Source organism: Bos grunniens, chromosome 19, assembly GCF_055505025.1.
Source record: "Bos grunniens cultivar Pamir isolate PY7600 chromosome 19, Bosgru_T2T1.0, whole genome shotgun sequence".
Lineage (NCBI taxonomy): Eukaryota > Metazoa > Chordata > Mammalia > Artiodactyla > Bovidae > Bos > Bos grunniens.
The window spans coordinates 23,204,880-23,217,703 of NC_141183.1; positions in this window are offsets into that span (position 1 = coordinate 23,204,880).

Below are 12,824 nucleotides of genomic sequence, written 5' to 3' on the forward strand. Positions count from 1 at the left end.
TATATGGTTACATCTAAATGAGCAGTAATTATATACAGAAATAATAAAACCATTAATAGCATCTTTTAATGTTAAATACAGGATAATAATAATAAAATAATATAATAAATTTAAAGTGTTTTAAAGGGTTTTATCTTATTTGGAAAAAGAGAAAAGATAATGTTTACTTTTTGACTTTGATGATATTGTATGTATTCTATAATTTTTAAGGTAACCATCAAAAGACTAGGGAACAGATGAGTGGAGGGAAAAAAGCAGAGTGATAAAAAGATTATCAACAAAAAGAATACATGAAACAAGAGAAAATGAAACCTTAAACAGGTGAAACAAAAAAACCAAAAGAAAATGGTGGAATGAAATCCAAATGTATTAGAAATTACATGTATACAGGGCTAAATGATGCAGCGACAATGTAATATTGTCAGAATGGATAAATTTATCTACTTACAGTTTGTAAGACATCTAAATAACATACAGATATATAATATTGAAAATAAAGTGGTGGGAAAACATTAGCTTTGTAAATACTAGCCAAGAAGAAACTGGTATAGTTACATTAATATTAGGCAAAATAAACTTGAGGCATTAAGCATTATTAGTGTCAAAGAAGGCCACTTCACAATGATAAAAATTTCAATTTACCAAGAAGATACAACAATTTTGAATTGCTATGTACATAGTATAATCTCAAAATATAGAAAACAAACATTGACAGACAACAAAATAGTCAAGTACAAAACTACTGTGAAGATTTTAACACTCCTCTTAGTAATTTATAGAATAAGCAGCTAAAATGTCAGTAATACAGATGATTTGAACAACATAATTAACAAACTTGATCTGATGGACATATTTAGGAAGCTATACCCAACAATAACTGAAGAATAAAACTTTTAGCAATAAAAGTATACATATCAAACTTGTAAGGTGACTTCCCTGGTGGCCCAGGGGTTGAGAGTCCCCCTGCAAGTACAAGGGACATCAACTGGATCCCCAGTCCAGGAACTAAGATCCTACATGCTCTGGGGCAACTAAGCCTGTGCGCCACAACTATTAAGCTGGCGCTCTAGAGCCCTCAAACCGCAACCACTGAGCTTGCAGGCCACAACTGTTGCAGTCCATGTGCCCGACAGCCTGTGCCCTGCAACAAGAGAAGTCACGACAATGAGAAGCCCAAGCACCACAACTAGAGAAAGCCCAAGTGCAGCAGTAAAGACCCAGGGCAGCTAAAAAAACCCCCAAACTTGTAAGATTAGCTAAAGGTGATATTTTAGAGGACAGAATATGTATGTATAACCTTAATTGTTTGTGTGAAAGAAGAAAAGCTTAAAAGAAAAAAAGAGTTAAGTATCTATGTCAAGGAGCTAAAAAAATATATTAGCAAAATAAATCCAAATAAATGGAAGGAAAGAAAATAAAGGGCACACCAAATATAAAGTAGTAAATAAATAATAAAGAGGTTCAATAAAGACAGATATTGGATCTTTGAAATCAGTAATAAAATAGACAAACCTCTGAGAAGAGTGATAAAAAGAAAAAGGGAGAAAGAGCACCTATAATCAATTTCAAAAATGAAAAGGAGACAGTACTATAGATGCTATGTGTGTGTCAGTCGCTCAATCATGTCTGACTCTTTGCGACCCCATCCCTGTCCAACAGGCTCCTCTGCCCATGGAATTCTCCAGGCAAGAATACTGAAGTGAGTTGCCGTTCCCTTCTCCAGGGGATCTTCCCAACCCAGGGATTGAACCTGGGTCTCCTGCATTGCAGCAGATTCTTTACCATCTGAGCCACCAGGGAAGCCCACTATAGATGCTACAGGCATTAAACAGATAAAAGGATATTAGAACAACATTGTGCCAATAAATTTAAGATTTTAGATTGAATAAGAACTATCCTAGAAAGGTATAACTGCTAAAACTAACCCAAGAAGAAATAGAAAATATGAAAAATCCTATAACTACAAAGGACATTATGTCAACAGTAAAATATCTTCTCACAAAAAATTCTAAGTCCAGATGGTTTCTCCAGTAAATTCAATGAAGTATTCAAGAATAAAGAATTCCAACATTATACACACTCTTCCAGATAATTAAAAGAGAGGCAACACTTTCCAAATTGTTTACAATGCTAGCAAAATCTAACAAGAACAAGAGAAAGAAAAATGCAGGCCAGTCTCACACATAAACTTAGATGCAAAAATAGAAAATGAATAGCAAACCAAATCAAGAAATAAAAAAAATAAGACTACATTAAGACTAAGTTAGGTTTGTCTAGGACTTCAAGGTTAGCTTAACAGTAAGAAATCAATTTATGTAATTCATCACATTAAAAGTTTAGGAATAAAGACATGACCACCTCAATAGATACAGAAAAAGCACTTGATAAAATTCAATTTTCATTCTTGATAAAAATGCCTAAAATGCACCTGGAGATTATCATACAAAGTGAAGTCAGACAAAGACAAATATCATATACTACCACTTACATGTGGATTCTAAAAAAATGATTCAAATGAAATAATTTACAATACACTCACACACATAGGAAATAAATTTATGGTTACCAAAGGAGGAAAGAGTGGGGGAGGATAAATCAGGAGTTTGGGATTAGGAGTAGCTACATACTACTGTATATAAAACAAATAAACAACAAGGACCTACTGTATAGCACAGGGAACTATAGTCAGTGTTTTGTAATAGCCTATAGTGGGAAAGAACCTGTAAAGAGTAGATATGTATTTCTGGAATGTATATAACTGAACCACTTTCCTGTATATCTGAAACTAATACAATACTGCATACCAACTAGACTTCAATACAGGGCTGTTTGCTTTACCACCATTTACTATCCCTCATAGTGGACTCTGAAATATGACACAAGTGAACTATCTACGAAACATTCATGGACACAGAGGACGGGCTGGTGGCTGCCAAGGTGGAGGAAGGGATAGGAGAGGGATGGGTTGGGAGTTTGGGATTAGCAGATGCAAACTGTTATATAGAGAATGGATGAGCGGTCCTACTATATAGCATAGGGAACTATATTCAATATCAATATATTCAATATATTGATTTCAATATATTCAATTCAATATATTCAATATCCTGTGATAAACCATAATAGGAAAGCGTATGAAAAATGATGTACATATGTGTGTATAATATATATATATATATCACTGAATCACTTTGCTGTATACCAGAAACTAATACAACACTAAGTCAACTATACTTGAATAAAATTTTTTAAAAGTTGTTTTGGAGGAAAAAAGTGCATTAAAAATTCCTACTAGAAAAACAAGAATAAAAGAGATGTCTTTAATCTGATACACATATTATAAAATACCTACAGTAAATATCTTATTTAATGGAGTGAAATGTTGTAAGTTTTCTCTCTCAATCAGAAGCAAGACAAGGATGCCTACTGCCACTGCCTTTATCGATTTGACACTACATAGATGGTCTAGCAAGTATAGGAAGCCAAAAGAGAAACAAAATATGTAAGGTTACTGTTTTAAAAAGAAAATTGTATTACTTGCAGATGATCTAATTTGTATATAGTAAGTCCAAAAGAGTCTGTGGCTGCTGCTGCTGCTAAGTCGCTTCAGTCGTGTCCAACTCTGTGCGACCCTATAGACTGCAGCCTACCAGGCTCCTCCATCCATGGGATTTTCCGGGCAACAGTACTGGAGTGGGGTGCCTTTGCCTTCTCCCCAAAAAGAATCTAGAGATTATTAAAAGGAGTAAGATAATTTAGTAATTTGCTAAAACATATATAAACCAATTGTATTTTTATATATATCAGCAACAAAAGACATGAAATTTAAAAATACCAATTATAATAGCACCAAAAATGTGAAATACCTAGGAATATATCTAACAAAAAGCCTGAAAGACACATTAAGTTATAAACTCTTATTGAGAGACCTAGGAGACTTAAAGATGGAATACTATGTTGAAGAGTTAGAAGCCACTATATTGCAAAAATGTGAAATCTTCCCAAATAATTTATGGATTCAATGCGATCTCAACAAAAATCCCAACATTTCTGTGCATATAACTTAATAAGTTATCCACTTCCACTTATATGGAAGTGCAAAGAGGCACAAATAGCCATGATACTCTTGAAGAACAAGATGGAAAAACTTGCTCTACCAGATAAAAACTGTAATATTTTGGTGTAGCATTAGAGCTGCTGCTGCTGCTGCTAAGTCGCTTCAGTCGTGTCCAACTCTGTGCAACCCCATAGACAGCAGCCCACCAAGCTCCCCCGTCCCTGGGATTCTCCAGGCAAGAACACTGGAGTGGGTTGCCATTTCCTTCTCCAATGCATGAAAGTGAAAAGTGAAAGTGAAGTTGCTCAGTCATGTCCAACTCTTCGAGACCCCATGGACTGCAGCCTACCAGGCTCCTCCGTCCATGGGATTTTCCAGGCAAGAGTACTGGAGTGGGGTGCCATTGCCTTCTCCAAGCATTAGAGCAGGGAGAGACAAATAGAAAAATAGAAGAGACATCTCAGACATTCTCATGCATAAACGGACACGTGCTATATGAGAGAGGTATCATTGCAGAGCACTGGGGAACGGCTAGATTTTTCAGTAAGTGGTGTCAGTACAATTGAGTAACCACATAGATAAAAAATTATAAATGATGCCTAGCACACATCATATATAAAATTAATTCCAGTTAGAATTTAGATCTAAATGTGAATTTAGATAAATAGATCTAAATAGAGTTTAGATCTAAGGCAAGTCTATATTAACATTAAAAACACTTGTTCAAGGGCATTCCCTGGCAGTCCAATGGTTAGGACTCTGCACTTTGACTGCCAGTGGCGCAGATTCAATCCCTGGTCAAGGAATTAAGATCCCACAAGTTGAGCTGTGCAGCACAGCCAAAAATACATAAATAAATAAATAAAAACCCCAAACAAAACAAAAACATTTGTTTATCAAAAGATATCATAAAGAGGTGAAAAGACAAACTATAGCATGGAGAAGATATTTAAAACATGTAACTTACAAAATAATAAGATCCAGTATAAGGAGCTTGTACCAATCAATAAAAAAGACGACTCAATACAAAGAGAGTCAAAAGTGTGCTAAAGAATATTTGGAAAAAGAATCCTAATGGCTAACAAACATGAAATGATGATTAACCTGATTAGTAATCAGAAAACTTAAATTAAAACCTCCAGGAGATACTATTACTCAATTACCAGTCTGGAAAAGGATTAAAGGTCTCACAATACCAAATGTTGGTAAGTATCTGAAACAATGAGAACTTCCATATACTACCATTGGGAAGATAAATTAGTACAAACTCTTTGAATAGCAGTTCATCATTACAAATGGAACACTGACGTACCCTATAACCCCAAAATTTGACTGCTAGGTATAAACTCTAGAAAAACTTGTGAACATATGCATCACATGGTATATAAAGAATTTTACTTAGTAGGATGTTGTAACAGTCAAAACAGAAACAACTTTAGTGTTCCCCAACAATAGAATGGATAAAAACACTGTGGTATATTTATATAATGGCAGAGTACATCATGAGAAACGCTGGGTTGGAAGAAGCACAAGCTGGAATCAAGATTGTCGGGAGAAATATCAATAACCTTAGATATGCAGATGACACCACCCTTATGGCAGAAAGTGAAGAGGAGCTAAAAAGTCTCTTGATGAAAGTGAAAGTGAAGAGTGAAAAAGTTGGCTTAAAGCTCAACATTCAGAAAATGAAGATCATGGCATCCGGTCCCATCACTTCATGGGAAATAGATGGGGAAACAGGGGAAACAGTGTCAGACTTTATTTTTCTGGGCTCCAAAATCACTGCAGATGGTGATTGCAGCCATGAAATTAAAAGACACTTACTCCTTGGAAGGAAAGTTATGACCAACCTAGATAGTATATTGAAAAGCAGAGACATTACTTTGTCAACAAAGGTCCATCTAGTCAAGGCTATGGTTTTTCCAGTGGTCATGTATGGATGTGAGAGTTGGACTGTGAAGAAAGCTGAGCGCCAAAGAATTGATGCTTTTGAACTGTGGTATTGGAGAAGACTCTTAAGAGTCCCATGGACTGCAAGGAGATCCAACCAGTCCATTCTAAAGGAGATCGGTCCTGGGTATTCATTGGAAGGACTGATGCTGAAGCTGAAACTCCAATACTTTGGCCACCTCATGTGAAGAGTTGACTCATTGGAAAAGACTCTGATGCTGGGAGGGATTGGGGGCAGGAGGAGAAGGGGACAACAGAGGATGAGATGGCTGGATGGCATCACGGGACTCGATGGACATGAGTTTGAGTGAACTCCGGGAGTTGGTGATGGACAGGGAGGCCTGGTGTGCTGTGATTCATGGGGTCGCAAAGAGTTGGACACGACTGAGTGACTGAACTGAACTGATGCTATACAGCAATGAGTATAAATGAACTAACTCTATGTGTGAGTAGTCTTTAGAAAGAATCAAGGCATAAAAGTATATCCATTATGATTCCATTATATTCAAAAACAGAGAAACTTTATGGTTTAGGGATCCAACTTTGGTGGTAAAACTCTAAGAAAAGGCAGGAAATAATTACTATCATTCCTCCTCTATGGAGGAGGAATGATAAGATCAGGGACAGGCACATGAGAAAGGGGTGGGTTTTGAGGATGGTAGAAATATTTTATTTATTCGCTGGGTGGTGGGTATTTCAAATGTTTATTTGATTAAGTATGTTAAACAGTAAATTAGTGTTTAATGCACTTTTCTGTATGCATGTTATATTTCACAATAACAGTGGTGAAAAAAAAAGAGAATGGTGATGCTTATCATTTCATTTTAAGCTTTTTGTGTGTTGAGGCAGTATAATCCTTCCTCTGCCTGTCTTCTGAAATCTTCCCTCAAATCTACCACCTAAACATCCAAAGGACAGAGCTACTAAGTCACAACGGCCTTAATTGCAGTGCTTTATTTGTCTCAGACACTAGTCTGGGCCCTTCCTGGTGACAGAGACCGAAACTACTGAACACTGGACCTATAGTAAATAAAAGCTTATTGATAGAATGTATGCAAATTACCAGTCAACACTAAAGGAAATCAACCCTGAATATTCATTGGAAGGACTGATGCTGAAGCTGAAGCTTCAATACTTTGGCCACCTGATGCAAAAAGCTGACTCACTGGAAAAGACCCTGATGCTGGGAAAGATTGAAGGCAGGAGAAGGGGACGACAGAGGATGAGCTGGTTGGATGGCATCACCTACTCTATGGACATGAGTTTGAGCGAACTCTGGGAGGGAGATGGTGAAGGATAGGGAAGCCTGGCATGCTGCAGTCCATAGTGTCACAAAGAATCGGACACAACTGAGTGACTGAACAACAATAATGCAAATTATGGTGAAAGCTCTAGATTCCTAGCTGTGTAGAATTACTTCATTGTTTATCACAGGCCCACAAAGGAGGAGTGACTGAGCAACAACCACCACCACAAAGCTAATACAAAGCCTTAAAACTGTTGGTGTTTTATGGTCTACACAGCTCTTTCATATAAATGATAAGATTACATAAAGTTATATTTTAAGAGGGGTTGAGCCTGGTATTAATTAGTTTCCCTACATTAGGGATGAGAAAATGGTCTTTGCCAAGATAGAAAATGATCGAGTCAGGACTAGAATCAGAAAGCCAGGGTCTTTCAAACTGTAGACTGCAGACATCTTCTCACTTGCTTTCTGTCACTCAAGGGAGACATAGTTTGCAAGATGCTTTGGACATTGGACATTAGACTTCATCAGCTGGGCCATAAGAAAGAAGAGGGAGGCAGACACACACACCTCCATCCTCAGTTTAGTCTTTCCTCTGCATTTAAAAATTTGTTGACTTTCTTCTGCTTGAGTCACGTTCCAGATAACTTCCACAGAAATGAGGTAGGGTCCAGGAGCCTAAATCAGAGCTCTCCAGCCCAAGTTTTGTGCTTAAAGCCACTTTCTTTTCTTTTTGCTTCCCAATTTCCTTACCATCTTTGTTTTCCAAATACCTTCACTGTGGTCTATTTGTTTACAGATTCTGATACTAGGTATCAATGTGTTACCCTGGGATGACCCAAAGTGATAGTACTGTATCTGTTTATCCAAACTTCAACTCACATATCTAGCAGTCTTCAAAATAAGCACTGCCACTCAGCAACCATACTTTGGCACCAATCATGTTTCTGCAACCTTAGGGTCCTTCAGACCTACATAATTCATTACTGTGCAAGAGCTGCGGCAGTTATATTACTTTGTGATAGTTACAATCTCTGGCCCAGTGAGAAATACAAAAATTCTTTCCTTGGCTACTTAATTTTCAATTCTGAGGAATGGGTTATTGGTGAAATAATAAGCCTGCTGTGATAGAAAATAACTTCTACTCTAGGCCACTGACATCTGCACAAACCTGGTAGTGATATGTTTTCCCCCATTATTGTAACTTAAAAATTAATGTTTCTTGAGATCAGGTTTTGCTTTTGACTATTAAACTATTTCTACTCATAGAGGTAATCATACTAATCTGTCAGTTTATCTATGTTCTTCCTTTCAAGGGAATGAAGAAGCTTCTGAAACTGAAGGAGGAAATCAAGAAGTGCCTGAGAAACATTTATCAGACGCGTGAACTATGGGGTAAGGGAAGCCTGCTAACGGTGAACAAAGTTAAGAAGCAAATACAGCAGCAACCTAAAGAGTACAGGGGCCCTGGAGGATGTAAAGCAAAATATAAAAGAGAAAATTGCTTTCTGGCTTAGGAAAAAAAAGAAATTCTCAAACCCAAGAGCAGTGCCTACACACTGCAGGATTTTCTAAGGAGAGGAAGGAAAAGCCAAACTGAGCTGACATCGAAAAGCAGCAGGTTGTTCCCTTGACAGGCCCCTGCGGCACGTGCAGTGTCTCCACTGGCCACATCCTGCGGTGCACGGTGGCCAGCAGCTTCACCAACCCTTCTTCCTTGTGTGGTTTTGTAGCAGAATCTTTAGGGTTCTCCACATCTTACTATCCAAGTTCTTGTTATTCTAATCCCGTTATGGTTAACAGTTCTTTATATTAAAATTTCCCTGTTCAAATTGCTTCATGTTTTCTGTCTCCTGATTGGACCTGACTGACACACATACCTACAATGTTAACACTAACAAAAAATAACCCTAATACTAAAACACAGATAATGGTATCATAAGGAAAACTGCAGACTAATATGTCTCATTAAATAAATGCAAAAATCCTCAACAGAATATTAGCAAATCGAATCCAACAATGTATAAAATAACTGTACATTATGACTGAAAATTGATGCTTTTGAACTGTGGTGTTGGAGAAGACTCTTGAGAGTCCTTGGACTGCAGGAGATCAAACCAGTCCATCCTAAAGGAAATCAGTCCTGAATATTCATTGAAAGGACTGATGCTGAAGCTGAAAGTCCAATACTTTGGCCACCTGATGCAAAGAACTGACTCACTGGAAAACATCCTGATGCTGGGAAAGATTGAAGGCAGGAGGAGAAGGGGACAACAGAGGATGAGACGGTTGGATGGCATCACTGACTCAACGGACATGAGTTTGAGTGAACTCCGGGAGTTGGGTGATGGGCAGGGAGGCCTGGTGTGCTGCAGTCCATGGGTTTAAAAAGAGTCAGACACGACTGAACGTTGAACTGAAGCGATGACTAAAAACGATTTATTCTGAATACAGAAGAATAGTTCCAACATTTGAAAATCAATTTATCTATCAACATCAACAGACTAAAGATGGAAATATCATATATCAATCAAACAGAGGACTAGAGAACTTCCTCAACTTAACAAAGAACATCTATTAAAAAAAAAAACTATACCTAACATCACATGTAATAGTGAGAAACTGGATGCTTTCTCTCAAAGATTAGAAACAAGACAAGGATGTGCCCACTCACTGTTACTATTCAATGTCATACTGGAAGTGCTAGCTAATGCAGTAAGATTAGATAAGGAAGTAATAGATATACAGATTGGAAGGAAGAAATAAAACTGTTTTGTTTGCAGATGACACGGTTGTCTAAGTAGAAAATCTCAAAGAAACTACAAAAAACCTCCTGGAATTAATAGCAATTAGAGAAAGATCATAGGATGTAAGGTTAATATACAAAAGTTAATTGTCTTCCTAAATACCAGCAATAAACACTTGGAATTTGAAATTAAAAATACAAGACCATAGACTTCCCTGGTGGTCCAGTGGTTATGAATCCACCTGCCCAGGCAGGGGACATGGGTTCAATCCCTGGTCCAAGAAGATCCCACAAGCCACAGAGCAACTATGCCAGTGTGCCACAACTACTGAAGCCTGAGTGCCTGGAGCCTATGCTTTGCAACAAGAGAAGCCACTGCAGTGAGAAGCCCAAGCATCACAACTGGTGAGTAGCCCCCACTTGCTGCAACTAGAGAACCTGTGTGAAGCAATGAAGATCCAGCAGAGCCAAATAATGAATAAAAATTTTTTAAAAGTTTATATAAAAAGGCAAAAGACGATAACTAACCACCATACTGAGGAAGAACTAAGTCAGGGGACTGATACCAACCAAATGTAAGCCTTACTATACAGTAATCAAGGTAGATCAGTCCTGGGTGTTCTTTGGAAGAAATGATGCTGAAGCTGAAACTCCAGTACTTTGGCCACCTCATGTGAAGACTTGACTCATCGGAAAAGACTCTGTTGCTGGGAGGGATTGGGGGCAGGAGGAGAAGGGGACAACACAGGATGAGATGGCTGGATGGCATCACCGACTTGATGGACATGAGTTTGAGTGAACTCCGGGAGTTGGTGATGGACAGTGAGGCCTGGTGTGCTGCAATTCATGGGGTCGCAAAGAGTCGGACACAACTGAGCGACTGAACTGAACTGAACCATACTGAGGAAAGATTACATGAATAAATAGGGAACCCAGACATAGACCCACACAAATGTAGTCAACTGACCTTTGGCAAAGGAGCAAGGGCAATTCAATGGAGGAAGGACAGTCTTTTCAACAAATGGTGCTGGAACCATCCATAGGCAAAAGAAAAAAAATCTAAACATACAACTTACATTTTTCACAAAAACTAATTCATCTTAGACTAAATGTAAATCATGAAACTAAATAACTTCTTAAATACAACAGGAGCAAACTACATGACTTTGGGCTTGGTGATGAGTTTGTAGATATAACATAAAAAGCATGATCTACGGAAAAATATTGGTAAACTATACTTTTATTTATTTTTGGCTACACTGGGTCTTCCTGTTGCCCAGGCTTTTCTCTAGCTGGGGCGAGCGGGGGCTGCTCTCCAGTTGCAGTGTGTAGGCTTCTCGTTGCAGTGGCCTCTCCTGTTGCTGAACGTGGGCTCCAGGGCACACAGGCTTCCGTAGGTGCAGCGTAAGGGCTCGGCAGTTGCGGGTCCCTGGGCTCTAGAGCACAGGCTCAATAGTTGGGGTGCGTGGGCTTAGTTGCTCCACAGCATGTAGGATCTTCCCAGACCAGGGACTGAACCAATGAATCCCCAGGGGGATTCTTTACCAGTGAGCTACCAGGGAAGCCCAAAATTGGTAAACTGGATTTTATTAAAATTAAAAACTTCTGCTCAGTAAAAGTCATTGTGAGAAGAAGAGACAAACCACAAAATTGGAGAAACACATATCTGATAAGAATCTGTATCTAAAATATACAAAGAACTCTTGGAACTCAACAATGTGAATGAAAAATTCAATAAAAACAAGGAGAAAGATTTAAATGATAGATACACAGATGACAAATAAACACATGAAATAATGCAGAGACCAGATGTCATTAGGGGATTTAAAATTAAAACAATAATGAACTATCACTAATACCTAATAGAATAGCCAAAATAAAAAAAAACTTAAAATACCAAAAGCTGGTGAAGACGAGGAACAACAAGAAACATCCATTGCGGTGGAAATGTAAAATGGTAAACCCATTTGGGACACAGTTTGGAAATTTCTTACAAAACTAGACATTATCTTCCCATACAACCCAGCAATCACGCTCCTAGGCATTTACGAATTGATTTGAAAACTCATGTCCATACAAACACCTGTACACAAAGATTTATAGCAATTTTATTCATAATCATCAAAAACGTGAAGCAATCAAGATGTCCTTTATACACCCATGATATGGAATATTAGTCAGCAATAAAAAATGATCTATCAAAGCCATACAGTGACATGGAGGAATCTTAAATGAATATTGGTAAGTGAGAGAAGCCAGTCTGGAAAGTCTACACACTGCATGGCCCTAAGTTTAATCTACTTTGGGAAAGGCAGAACTGTAGAGACAGGAACAAGACTGGTGGTTGGCAAGGGCTGTGGGGTAAGAGAGAGAGAAGAGTAGATAAAACAGAGGGCATTTTAAGGGTGGTGGAACTGTTCTGTGTGAAACTGTAGGGGTGGACACATGTCAGTATATACTTGTCAAAACCCACAGGACTATACAACACGCAGAATGAACCTTAATATAAACTACTAACTATAGTTGATAATAATGTATTGACATTGGTTCATTAATCATAACAAATGTATCATGCTAATGCGAGATGCTACTAATAGGGGAAACTGGGAGGGGTGAGGGTGTGGGCCGAAGCGGGCATATGGAACTCTGTGTAATATCTGCTCAATTTTTCTGTAACCCTAACTCTATACTAAAAAATAAAATCTATTATTCTAAAGTAAATAGACTAAAAGCAAAGAGAGTAGAAGAAATAACTTTTTTGGTTCTAATTATAAAGGTAATACATATGCCTTTATATCATATGAGTGATATCAAACAAAATAATA